The 14,488-nt window shown below is 41.9% G+C and overlaps 1 long non-coding RNA gene across 1 annotated transcript; it reads left to right on the top strand.

Annotated features, from left to right (window-relative positions):
• The first annotated feature begins 650 nt into the window (after positions 1–650).
• LOC127630526 (uncharacterized) lies at positions 651–14,488 on the top strand. Its single transcript, XR_007968880.1, has 3 exons — positions 651–781; positions 872–980; positions 14,414–14,488. It is a non-coding gene; the product is annotated as an uncharacterized LOC127630526 (long non-coding RNA).

The raw sequence follows: 14,488 nt of genomic DNA, 5'->3' as shown, positions 1-14,488 counted from the left end.
CTGCAGCCTCAGAAAACTCCAAATCAAACCAGATGGACTCATTTACAGCCAATTAGCTGTGGCGCTTTAACTACAGCCTCACCTACACAATTAAAGCCATTACAGCAAACCTCCCCACAGCTTCAAACAAGCAACCCCACCCCCAAAGCCCAGATGGAGCCTGAAAAAAGGCGCTCGGAGTAGGACAACAATGGGAAAGAGGCCCACAGACACGTCCAGACGGATGGAGCACAAAACATAGCTTGCAAAGTGAATAATACATGCAACCTGATCATATGCTATTATGATGTGTTTCCCAAGTATTTTATTGGCTTGTCCTGATTCTTGTAGATCAAACTGTGAGTTATAGCAATTGCGGAAGGAATGTACATGTAACCACTTTCTGTTTATGAGACCATATTCCATATTAATTTGATATCAGGCTAAACGTCAATGCTTATACTACGAAATGCAGAAGTCTGAGTCTTGAGAATGGGTGTATATATTACTTGTGTGGACTAGTTTGTTACTTCCTAAATTAACTAAAAGAATGTTACAAAAATGTTGAGAATATTGTATTTTCTAAGAGATGCAACTAATGTGTGCATGCGCACTGTTATGTGTGTGTACGGTAGTTGGTGTGGGCGACAGATTGCCTCAAAGAAAGAGGAGTTGAGAAAGAAAATGGAAAAATCATGCTGGAATGTTGCAGGAAATTTGGGATTATGTGTGAAGATTTGGAAACGCAAGCTGGGTGGTAGTGTGCAAGTGTGTGTCCAAAGATCTGCCACACATTCTAGTGGTATGAATTTATTTTTCTCCCACTTTCCACTTGAAATGTCTGCTAATGTATCACACGATTTACACATGATTCCCATGTATTTATTTATAGCCTAATCCTGAGCACGATGTTAAATTCCTGACCTGAAGTGATTTCACGTCGGAGCTCGTCTAGCCGATTCTTAAAGTTGACAACATTCATATCCACATCAGTGATTAAGGTAATTATCTGGATAAGACTTTATTCTGAAAAAGTTAAAATGCTCCATAAAGGTTTAAAATGTTCCATAGATTATTCATCGATTAGGGATATTCCTACTAATGTAAAACAACTTCTTCTATGCTAAATTTGAAAATATTAAGTGTTCTTGAACTCTGGTAAGGCGCTATATAAATGTAACATTATTATTATTATTTTATTATTATCATTAACTAAATTGTCCACGTGTGTCGTTTAAACTAGATTTATTTTATTTTCTTAGAGTGAAAACTAAGAAATGAAATGTCAAATTAAGTTTTCAGGAGGTTTTCATGTTTTCTGGAATGTTATGCGTATTAACAATGTTCTATTCACGTTAAGAAAAAAATGTGACATTTTTTTTAACAACATAAATCTGTTAGCCATGTGAAATATCTTGTGATTCCACCAATGTGAACTTCAGCCTCTGTCAGTTATGGTCTTTTCCGCCCTCTTTATGTTAAAAGACACATTCATGCTACCTTTGTTGTTGTTGTGTCATTACCTTGCCAACTACTCATCTTTGTGCTCAACGCTAAGTGTAGCATATGCTATTTAGATGGCGGAACTGATAACATGGCTCCAATACTTCTTTCTACTCCCCATCAGATTGTCCCCTCCCTAAGTGGACAGACATTGAAGCTATATGCTCAGAATCTTTGCTTTACATACAGTGAGATACGTTTCAGTAGATATGCAACACAGGCTCTTTCAGTGCATTGCTCTAAGTTCAGTACAGGAATGTAACTGTGACTTTATCCTCGTTCTCCCTATTTTTCTCTCCTCTAATCAGTCTTTCCATCACTCCTCTGGCCTGTGCTTGACTCCTTATGTGATGGTCCACTTAATCTCTGTTATAAACAAAGACCCCAACTTGCCGTCATCTACACCACTCTTTCACTCGTTTTCCCATATTCTTTCTCTCTGTGCTCTCTTTCATCTGACCTATGCCTTTTTTAAGTCAAGTAATTTTATTTGTATAGTGCTTTTCACAACGCACATCATTTCAGTATCCATAATGTCCATATTTTTACAGAAGTTATATTAAGTAAGCTATATGTTGTTATCTTATAAAGCTAAATTGATTGTTGTTCACTGAATAGGGAATACTGCCAGGTTGGACAAATGACTGCTTAACATCATACGATTGATCTGAAGACAGCAGAGCACACTTCATAACGCAACATTATTCGTATTTCTACTTTAGTGTAATCTGTAACAGAGCAAAAGTTGCTAACTTGCTAAATAAATAAGACAATTGTAAAAGTATAGAGCTATAAAGTCAATGTGAATAGCAGAGTCGAGATGATTCGGCCTTCGGTAGAATTTTATTAATAAATATACTTCCCAATTTTTAATTCAGAGTTAATTTTGAAATCTATGACTTTTGATCACAGATTTTGTTCTTGGCAAATCTAAACACATTTTAAGACATTATTCAGAAATTCTCTTCTAGACACTAGTGGAGACACAGATGAGTTTACAAAGGTATTTTGGTGCATTGAAGTCATGTCGGAATGATCGTATTTACAAGTTGAGCACACATGAATGCCACCACAAAGTATTACGAGTTGGAAACTCAGAATTTTTTTCAGCCCATACTTTCCGAGTTGTGGGTGTTTTGATTTAGGAATCATGAAAGAAGCAAATTGTTTGTAGTGATAATTTAGTTTTACTTGAGGATTTTGACTATGCAGTTTAGTTCCCCGTCTGTCGCTCACTTCGACGTTGTGTCTCCCAGTTTGGTTTCTTCGGTGACACCGTCGAGGACTTTACCCAGCAGTTCTCAGCGGTGAAGAAGGTGAGCAGACGGAGCATGGACCGTGCTGGTGGCACGACGGGGCATGATGTGAGAAACGGCCTCCGTCTGCTCACCGAGCGCGTCCTCCTGCGGCTTCCAGGAAACGTGCAGCTCCGCCTCAACCTGGGCCCAGCTCTCAGCCCCAGCGTCGAGTGCCCTGCAGGAAGCGCACGCCCCCCCGTCTCTCGAACAACCTCCAGGACCCAGAAGGCCCCCAAGCATTCCTGAGATGGATGACCCAGAGATTGAGATGTTTGCTCTGGAGCTGGTAAGCAGACCACCCTGTCTCCCGGTGGAGGGCCGAGAGGAGAATCCTCAGTTCAGTTTGTTTTCTTTACCGCACCCCCTTCGGGCTGCGGTAGCCACATTCTCAATAAAAGAGCAATTTCCTCTTTCTCTGGGTCACTTGGCCCGCAAATGCCATTTTCACGGCATCCTGGTGCCACACCTCAACAGTCCCAGCACACCGGACACGGACCCCCTGCCTCTGGACCCATGACTGCTGCCCCGGCCTGCCGGTTCTGACGAGTCCAGAGGACGCCTTCATGGGACATCCTCCTCAGTCACTATCCTGCCTCCAGCCATGTGTGCGGAGCAATGTAAGTGCACCAGCACCTACACCTACAACAGCGCTTTTGCCTCCTGATGCCACATTACCTGCTCCGCCCTGCTGCGAATCCCTGCCGGGTATGTCAATGGTCGTCCCCTTAGTGCCCCTAGCACAGAGCTTGGATGCATGGCTTTCACATCCCAAACCATCAAGCTGGCTGGCCAGGACCCTCCGACTCGGTTATGTGATCCAGTTCGCCAGGCCCCCACCCCCCCTTTCGGTGGCATCCGCTTTACCTCGGTGCACGGCGAAGACGCCAACGCCCTGCATGCAGAGATTGTGACCCTTCTACTCAAAGACGCGATAGAGCCTGTCCCTCCAGCCAAGATGAAGAAGGGTTTCTACAGCCATTACTGCATCATACCCAAGAAAGGCGGTGGCTTACGACCGATCTTGGACTTGCAAGTTTTCAACCAGGCCTTACAAAATCTCCCGATCAAAATGCTCACGCAAAGACACATCTTAACTTGCGTCCGGCATCAAGATTGGTTCGCAGCGGTAGACATGAAGGACTCCTACTTCCACGTCTTGATCTTGCATTGACACCGACCCTTTCTACGGTTCGACAGACAGGCGTATCAGTACAAGGTCCTCCCCTTCAGCATGTCCCTGTCCCCTCGCATCTTCATGAAGGTCTCAGAGGGAGCCCTTGCCCCACTAAGGGAAGTGGGCATTCACATACTCAACTACCTCGACGACTGGCTCATCCTGGCCCACTCCGCCTAGGGCTTCAGGTCAACTGGGAAAAGAGCAAGCTCGCCCTGGTTCAGAGCATCTCTTTTCTCGGCATGGAGTAAGACTCAGTCTCAATGGTAGAGCGCCTCACCAACGAGCGTGCGCAGTCAGTGCTGAAATGCCTCATCTTGTTCAAGCCAGGCACGGCGGTTCCTCTAAAACATTTCCAGATGCCTGGGGCATATGGCATCCTCCTCTGCGGTTGTGCCACTGGGGTTGATGCATATGAGACCATTTCAGCACTAGCTCCAGACTCGAGTCCTGAGATGGGCATGGTGCCGCGGCATGCACTGTGTGTTTATCACCTCTGCCTGCTGCCAGACTTTCAAACCCTGGACAGACCTCTGTTTTCTACAGACAGGAGTCTCCTTACAGCAGGTGTCCCGACACATTCTGGTCCCCACAGATGCCTCCAAACAGGTTTGGGGCACCGTGTGTAACGGGCACACAGCCGCTGGCCTCTGGAAAGGGCCCCCGCTGCGTTAGCACATCAACTGCCTAGTGTTGCTGGCTGTACTTATTGCCCTACGGAAGTTCCTCCTGCTAATCAGGGGCAAGCAATCTTGAACCATTCAGACTGCACCGCGATGGTAGCATACATAAATCGCCAAGGTGGCGTCCGCTCCCGTCACATGTCATCTCCTCCGTTGGAGCCAGCAGCAACTCAGGTCCCAGGCAGCCTCAACACGGCAGCGGACATGCTGTCGTGACAAGGTACACTCAGCGGAGAGTGGAGGCTCCCCCCCCCCAGTCAGTCCAGCTGATTTGGGAATGGTTCGGCAAAGGCACAGGTAGACCTGTTCGCTTCCCAAGAGACCTTTTACTGCCCGTTCTGGTACTCCCAAACGGAGGCTCCCCTCTGGACAGACGCGCTGGCACACAGCTGGCTGTAGGGGCTGTGCAAGCATGCATTTCCCCCAGTGAACCTTCTTGCATGGGTGCTGTGCAAGGTCAGGGAGGATGAGGAACAATTCATTCTGTTGGCCCACTACTAGCCCACTCAGATTTGTTTCTCGGATCTTGTGCACCTCTTGACAGCCCCTCCCTGGCGAATTCCTCTGAGGAAGGACCTTCTTTCTCAGGGACGGGGCATCCTCTGGCATCCATGCCAAGACCTCTGGAACCTCCATGTCTGGCCCCTGGATTGGAATGCGGAAGATCTAAGTGGCCTACCACCTGCCGTCGTAGACACGATCAACCAAGTCAGAGCTACCTCTACCAGGCAACTTTACGGCCTGAAGTGGCGCTTGTTCGCAAATTGGTGATATACACCTTCAAGTGAAATCCACCACAACGCAGTAGACGGCAAGTCTTTGGGTAAGCACGACTACATTATCAGTTTCCTTAGAGGTGCCCGGAGGTTGAACCCTCCCCAGCCAAGCCTGTTCCCCTCCTGGGCCTTCAGAGATCCCCATTCGAGCCGCTAGAATCAGTCGAGCTCAAGGCCCTCTCCCTGAAGACGGCCCTCCTGATCACGCTTGCTTCCATCAAGAGGGTTGGGGACCTGCAAGCATTTTCTGTCAGCGGCACCTCCCTAGCAGACATATGCAGAGCAGCGGGTTCGGCAACACCCAATACCTTTACGAGATTTTACAATCTCAGGGTTGAGTCAGTTTCATCTCGCATTCTCTCAGGTCCGAGCCAGTACAACTCGGTAACACGGAAACAACTGACCATGTGTACCACTTGTATCTAGCGCCCTTCCCCTCCACTGAGGTAATCACGTGTGCTCTTATCCGGGCGATCTCACTAACTCGACTCCCTGGATGACTCCTCCCTAGCCCTCTGGTCAGCGAATTCAGCGGAGAAATTGCCCGACCATACCCACTACGGGTGCTGAAATTACTCTGTACTGGAATAGGTGCTCCGCAGGACAGGCCCCTGTGTGGATTAATCATTCTCGGCTCCTCAGGGCAAAATCCTGAACGGACAGATGCCCCCTCCCTTTATACCCGTATGTCTGGGGGCGGGACATGCTATTTCTCAAGTTCAGAGATGCGCAAGGCTCTCAAGAGAGACCCCTAGTGTCGCTTCTTCGACAATAGTAACCTAGAAGTTTTTATGCATTTTTGTTCTGTTAAAGATTACGGTCTGGTCTGAGGTGGGGTGGGGAAAAAATTATTATTGTTTAAAACAAGAAGCATTTTGAAGATCAAATGCTCATGCCCAATGGGTAATTAAAGTAAAACTGCTGGACAATGATGATGTCAATGACGACTGTGTCAATGATTACATTAACAGATGACAGTGAGTATGAGGATGATCTAATGATGATAATAATCAGTTATATTCTATTTCAGCTCAGTAATTATTCACTGCCCCAATTCCCCTCAAGTATCTGTAAATGGAAGAACCACCCCCACTCTTCCCTGCTTATCCTGATTGCTATCACACCAGTAGGAATTTACTATGCATATTGGGGGGATAAAATCCCATCGAAACACCACTGTGTTATTTTACTTGAGAAAGTGTCTAATACTTTAGAAAACTGATTGGATGTCACCTTGAGATGAAGAACAGGCAACCACAACTCTTTATTAAAAAGTTGCTTCACTCTAAAAATCATAATTATTTACTTGTCCTCATTTAATTTAGAACTACTATGATTCATTTTTTTATTATTATTTTTTTATTTTTATTGGACACCAAAGAGTTCTCATGCATCACATGATCAATCCCATTGTAGCAGGTTTGAAAATGTGGAAACCAGGGCTGGACTGGTAATCTGGCATACCGGCATTTTCCCAGTGGGCCAACGCACTTTATTTTTGGGGCCGATCTGGGGCAGACTGTCCATTGGGAGAACTGAGCGGGCCAGTGAGTCGGCCGAGAAACGTGCCGAATGGTCCGCGATAAGCTCAAATGCACCGCTGCGTTACGCAGAACGGACCACAAAACAGAGCCGCGATATGCAGAAAAGGACAGGTCCTTAAATTTTATTTGAAGAGCCAATCCAACAGCACTGGGTTGCTTCACTTTCTGCATCACTCCACTTGTCTCTGTGGCTTTTCAAAAAGTTGTGGGAATTTTTACATCAGTCATTTTGATTTCATTCACTTATTTGTTCAGTGATCATTTCTGGAGATTGCTTATTCACACCACATCTTTTTTGTTGTGAAAGAATCATTGAATCACTGGCTCAACTGATTCATTAAAAAACACACTAAAACAATGGCGCAATTTGTTCACTCAAAAGATTTAATCAAAAACACGGATTCATTTATGAACAAAACTAAAAAATAAAGAATTAGATTAGTGCAGAGAGCGGACTTGTGCTTTAGTTTTGGCCTATAATTTAACTTCTATTGGAACTATTTTCACTGGCAGAGAAGAAATGCATGTGTCTTATGGTGCTTTTTAGTTATTTTGGAAAGTTCTCAGTCACTAGTCACTGCAGGCTTTCGTTGAATTGAAAAGAAGTCTTCAAAATTTCACCTTTTGTGTTCTACGGAAGACAATTATCCAGGTTATGAATGACATGAGGGTGGGTAAATCATGACATTTTCAGTTGAACCACTTTAAAGAGTGATGATTGATGAAACAAGCAGTTTTGCTTCAATAGTTCAGTACAGGTGAGGCATGAGCAGAAACTTAAATGGACCAGGCATATATATTTTAGGAGATTTTGCGAGATCTAAAGGGGTGAGTGAATCAAAAAGGAAAGAGTGAGATACTGTAGAAACAAATGGGTAAAAGGGAGGAAGAGAAAGGGTAAGAAAGAGAGAGAGATAGAGAGAGAGAGAGCACTATTACCAGTTCCCCTCTCAGTATCTGCTCAGTCATCGGTTTGTCTGCTGCACTGTGTCTACAGTCTGGCTCCAAAAGTCTTATCAGAATTCCTCAGTGACTTATACAATACCCCACACACACAAGCAGAGATGCATGAACATTGCACAAGATTTTGTCAGTTGGTTCAAACTCACACTACTCTTAAGTTAAATGACGGAGTATTTGAATATATTTTCACATCAATATCTCTGCTGAATTCCCATCACTGAGCAGTGTATTTCAAATGATAGATTAGAAACATACTTCATGCAAGTACACAAATGCAGATCTGACTGCTTGACCGATGTATTGCAAGCATGTGGTCCTATTTCCTGACTTAATACAAGGCCAGCTTAATCAGTATTGCCACACTGGTTTGTACTGGTTGCTGGTTTGTTGCTGGTCTAGCTTGTGGAGCATAGCCTTGTTGTTCAACAGCTAAGCTTAGCTGGCATGGTTTTTCTGGTAATGCTTGTTAAGGAAGTCTTGAGCTAGTCAATAAGCCTTGTTGGGAAACCAGCACTCCAGCATCACGTGTCGTGGACCAGCTTTTGAAACAAAGTAGGTTGACAACAGTAGGTTTGGGATAGCAGGACGAAAGTTTTGCTGCTGAAATCGGTCTGTGCTTAATTAAATTAGAATCACTTCAGCCAGTGGCCAGTGGCCGATGCTGGAAGAGTTGTTGAGCGTATGGACTCGTGTGTGAGCTTGAGTTTCCAGGTCAAATGTGGTGTGGTGCCAAAAGCAAATGGTCATTTCAGATGTAATACATTCAAAAGGAATGCATATTTTACTAACCCTACACCATTACCCAAACACAGTGGAGGATTTAGGCATAGTCACCCAGAGTGGCATCTTTTGGGGGGGTTGGTAGGCACGAGGCAGCGGCACTCCCAACCCCCCGCTCAACAACTTTGGAGGCGGGTTAAAGCGAATTACGCCCAGGGTGCCAAACATTCAAGAACCACTACTGCCCAAACCCCAACCTTAAACCTAAACATCAGTGGAATAAAAATGTAATATCAGAGTTAAAATGCAACTTCTGAGTCGTGCTCAATATTATTTCTGTGAATGCGATTACTTCCTTGTTCCCAGGGGACCAGAACACATGTCTCGGGATTGTTCGCACAAAGCACAAGCAGGAAATGTATTCATGTGTGAATTAATGCAAACATTTCTGTTGGGAGATGCCGCTTATTAGTAATTTGGCTAAATGAGGTTGATTTCAGTGTATATAAACTTTCGGAAGCAACATGTCGATTTGTTGATTTAAAAACAGCGATTATTTTTGCAATTCTGTTTGGTTATGCTAGTGGCACAGAATAAAAATTTTGGTTTTAATATACATTCTTGCATCACTGTGGCGGTAACAAACCTCAGTGCTCTATGTGGAAATATAGTTTCCTTCAAATGACTGAATCATTCAACTTTGTCATAAAAGTAGTTGACCTAAAAGAGAGAACTGACTGTTAAAGACATTTAAAGCTATTTCTCATCATAGTGCCCCTTGGAACACCACTAGAAACGCAACATGTACTTGTGTTGCATTATAAATTGCGCACTGAAACAGTCCAGAACATGCTTGCATTTGTAAACTAGTGTAACGTCAGTTTAAGCTAATTTTTTAAACAAGTAAGAGAGGCTACACACACACACACACACACACACACACTGTGAGATCCACAGCTGAAACCTTAAAAACATATAAATGAAGCACAGAGATACTGCAGTGACCGTTTGTCAGGATACACACACATAAATACTGAGGGACCAAACAAACCACAGTGTGACAGTTTAGAAAGATTAAAGAGCATGTGAATGTGCTGAAGATGAAGATTGTGTTGACCTTGCTTGATCTGGTCTTTTTTTCCCCCATAAACACATGCGCATTGCACTGTGGCCCCCTATTGTCTGTGTGAGCAGGTGTGTGAATGGTGATAACAGAGAGAGATGCTCTGCGGTTCAGTGAGGTGGGGCTCTCTCAGAGGATCTGTTCTGGCATTTACATACACACACATACTCAGCTCTCATGCCTCAGTATAACCGTGACATTTGTAGGTTAGCCATAGCAAGCATTAGGCTGCTTCTCTGGCTTATCTCAGTTTCTGAGTCTGACCGCTTTCTCAGTCTTTCAGTTCAAGTACCCCTTCCCGTCTGTTTCAGATACACTGTCAATGTCACGAGCACCTGTGAACACCTCGGTAAAAGATGTGACAGAGAGTTTGGTGGCCACAGGAAAGGTTCTCTCCCCTTTTCACCTTTTTGTGAAAGATGTATCTCTCTCAAATGCCAAACCAGCTGACATTTCACAAGAAATCGACAGTAGAGCACCTGACAAAGTGTGTATTTGTAAAAGTGTGCACTTAAGACAGAATTACAAACACCCCTGCAAGGATGGATCACTCAAATATTACAATTCTGTCATCATTATTTACACACCCTCATGTTGTTCCAAAACAATGAAAAACATTTTCTCCCTTTTTCTGTGGAACACCAAAGGGAATGTTTTGAAGAATGTTCGCTCTTCTCCACACAATGAAAGAATAGGGGGCCAACATTGTCGAGCCCGAAAGAATTACCAAAAATAATACTCAATTTGCCTCATGTGCAATGATCCAAGTATTCATAAGCCATATGATAGCTTCCTGTGAAGGACAGACCAACTTGGTGCATCACAGTTAGTCACGAGTCCCACAACAATCAATGTCATTTTAATACACACGAACACGAAAATTATATTACACCTATGACACATTTTGTGACTGTTCCTCACCAGTTTTGCATTAAATTTGACTACTAGATAATAAGTTACTGTAATCTAATTACTTATTAGACAAAATAAATCAGATTACAGTCACTGACTTTCAATTAAAGGGCACCTATTATGCCCCTTTTCACAAGATGTAATTTAAATCGTTTGGTGTCCCCAGGATGTGTCTGTGAAGTTTCAGCTAAAAATACCCCACAGATTATTTATTATACCATGCTGAAAATGGCCATTTTTGAGAGGGAATAAAAACAAGCTGTTTTTGTGTGTGTCTTAAAATACAAATGAGCTGCTGCTGCTGCCCGCCCTGTATACAGAATAGGGCGAAGTTTTGACATCTCTGCTTTTGATAACTAGACATCATAAGCAATATGACTGACAGTAAAAATAGTGGTGTTCAGCCTGATGTTTGAACCGGAGTCAGACACGGATGAGAGAGAGAGACTCCATCAGAAGTAACAACTCTGAGAATGAACCAGGAATTTTCCGAATGGCTATTTGATAAATGTATGAGTTTTTTCAGCTGTTTTGCAATGATAGATGAGCAACACATACACAAATACTGTTACAACGTTCGCTATGCGCTATAACGAAACAACACACACAAACAAACATGTCCATCAGCAGTGCCCATGAACAGTCGTGGGCAGGGCCTGTACAAAGTAACGTCACTTTGTACAGAATCTGCGAATGGTTTGTTCTGAGACAGTGCTTATGGTTTATGGGGATTAAAAAAAAGGACCGGGTGGATTTTTATCATTATAGGGTGATTGTGTACACACAATGCAAACACACATTTATGTTCAAGCACCATCTAAAAGTGAATTTTGCATAAAAGGTCCCCTTTAAGCACTTTAAAGTACATTACTAAACAATATTATTTATGTGAAGTGCATTTAAAAAATAATTTACTGTATGTTCACATATACATTATGGCTGTTTGCATTTTTGCATTCCCCCCTCCCCCCCATGTGTCAATATTAGGGTGAATCATGTGGTGCTGAGTGTATAATTTCAAAGAAGGAAATATCAACATTATTTTGAATTAGTTGAGTGGAAAAGTGTTTTACAAAGTAACTTAAAAGTCAAGTAAGCAGTTATGTGATTCATTTTCAAGTAATCAGTAAAGAAACAAGATTACAAATAATGAGAAGTAAATTGCAATTTGTAATGGACATCTTTTATGAGATTCTTCCCCAACACTGTTCCTCACACAAAGCTATCGAAAGTCTTCAGAAGACATGGAACGTGACACTTAATTTAAATGGAATACTTTTATGGTGCTCATATTATGCTTTTTTTGTGTGTGTCATTTGTGGAGCTCAACAGTGTCTGTCTTCTTATTAAATTCAGAAAAGGAGAGTGAATATTTTGAGTGAAAAGAAAGTCATACCGGTTTGGAATAACATGAGGGTGAGTAAATGATCACAGAATGTTCATTTTGAGCGAACTATTCCATAAAGAATCACATAAGAAAGGCAAAGCTAAAGATAAAGTTGTGAAAGAAACAAAGAATAAAGACAAAAAAGAAGTACATTGGGTGTAAAGAGCTCCTGAACCGCACGTATAGGTATAGCCAAAGAGGAAAGTGCTGTTTTCTAATTGTGCTCTAAACCCTGGTGATATTCAGTGTCTTGAAACTTGAATTGTGTGCAATGCTACTGATGTCAGTCTGCATGTGTTCGTGTGAAAGTGTTTCTATCTGCATCTGTTCATCTTCACAAGGTGCTAATGAACAGACAAACCCACCTGGGCTGAGGGGGGATATAGACAGATAGATACAGAGAGAGAAAGAGAAAGAGAGGATGAAAAAAGAAAGACAGGATGTATGTAAAAAAATGATATGATATGTTATGAGTCCTTTACAATCAAAGTACACACTCAGTCAAAACATGATTTGGATGATTTATGGGCCTTTTAAATAGTGAAGGCCTCTGAAAATGTCCTAACAAGTCAGTGAACTGTATTTGTGAGAACATTTTCAAATATTTAATTTGACCTCAAATGTACAACTGAATTAGATTATACAAAGATAGATCCAATAGATCTCTATTCCTAAATTGAGATTGATTAAATTTAGAATGACCATAAATGGAATAAACATTGGCAGCATACCAAAGGATCCTGTAATAAAACCGGTCCAACAGATGGTTCTGACTGGATGAGCCACGCTTAGTCATTGTAAAATATATGCCAGTATAATGTATACACACATATCAATTGAATTTTACATTACTGATATTGAAAAATATCACCTACAGCTGAACTAATATGAGTATGGGTGATATATTGCTTGTTGGATGTATTGTTCTATTTTATTATAAATTATATTAATACATTTTATTATTTATTGAATATTGGTGCTTTTATCATTGTTTTGGTAGCTGCTCAAAGTTCAAATACAGTTCCACATTTCCGTGTGAGTCGTTGTCATGATTGATTCTGAGCAGATAGCTGCAAAACTAGTATGAAAGTATCATCAAATCTTGCAATGCAATAAAATATCTTTCCTTCACTGCAATCGGTACCAGATACAATATCAAGAAGGACGTTGAGGATATTTAATTTCAAAGAAAAAAATTTGTGAGTGGGACATTATTTAATTCTTTTGAGAAATGACGGGGCACCGGGACACACCTCGCAAAACCGGGACTGACTTCTGGCACTCAAGTTTTCTAACTGCTTTGCTTCTCTCCATGATGTACTGTAGAGATTCTCTCCAGCTCTGTCTTTGCTAATGTAATGAGGGCTTGTGCCATCGCTGCCTATTGGCATCTTCGTGTAAAGGTTTAAAATCCTATAACAACAAAAACTAAAACTAAATATTTTTTTATTTAGTTTAGTTTTTTCAGAGCCATGAAAATGTATTTTAGTTTAGTTTCATTTTTTCAAATTATGTTGATTTAATTTTTATTTCAGTTCTGAAAAAGTTTTTTACATTTAGTTTTCGTTGTCGTTTTCGTTTTCGGTTACGATAATAACCTTTATTTGGGTTAGGGTTAATAAAACATGTATCCTGTTGAGTGTATTACATCATTTACAACTAAAAATACAACTTGCTTTTGGTGCCCCCCTCTGGACATTTGACCTGGAAACTGGTGAACACACTTCCAGCTTTGGCCACTGGGGGCAGTGGTTTGAATTACGGTAAACATGGAGCGATTTCAGCAGCAGAACTTTCCACATCCTGTCGCCAAACTCAGTGCTATCCATCTGCATTACGTCAAGAGAAAAGCAAGAACTAATGAGGTTTGATGTTATTGTACCCAAGTCAGCGTATTTGATATAGCTGCTGCCATTGGCAATTGATCAATGATTTTATCTGAGAGTGGATAATATCTTAAAATTAATTCTGTTCATTACACAAAATGATCGTATGCTTGTCATCTTGTGGTTACTTTTACTGTATTTTTTATTTCATTTTTCACTTTTCACATTTATTACAGTATATGATAACAAGACGTGAAGATTCTTCATATATTTCCCTTTCATGGAACAAAGAAAGTCATACAGATTTAGAGTGACAAGGCTGATTAAATAATGACACAATTTTCACGTTGTGGGGACTATCCCTTTAAAGGAGGTTTAAGGCAATCTACTTCATGTTCACCCCTTACCCATGGCAGAATCACTGTAAATACTGCTTATTGCTTCCATATACCAAGATGTATATTAATTATTTATTAATACCAGTATGTCTTAATGAATTGTTTTTCTTGTTGACTTCTCTCACAGGGGAGAGAGTATGCGATATCCCTCTGTGTCTGATGATGTTTGCATCAACAACATCCTATTCGGGACCAGATACTT

This window comes from Xyrauchen texanus, chromosome 37 (genome assembly GCF_025860055.1).
Source record: "Xyrauchen texanus isolate HMW12.3.18 chromosome 37, RBS_HiC_50CHRs, whole genome shotgun sequence".
Classification (NCBI taxonomy): domain Eukaryota; kingdom Metazoa; phylum Chordata; class Actinopteri; order Cypriniformes; family Catostomidae; genus Xyrauchen; species Xyrauchen texanus.
Note: the sequence above shows the minus strand (reverse complement) of the source record. Positions and strands in the feature narration are given on the sequence as shown.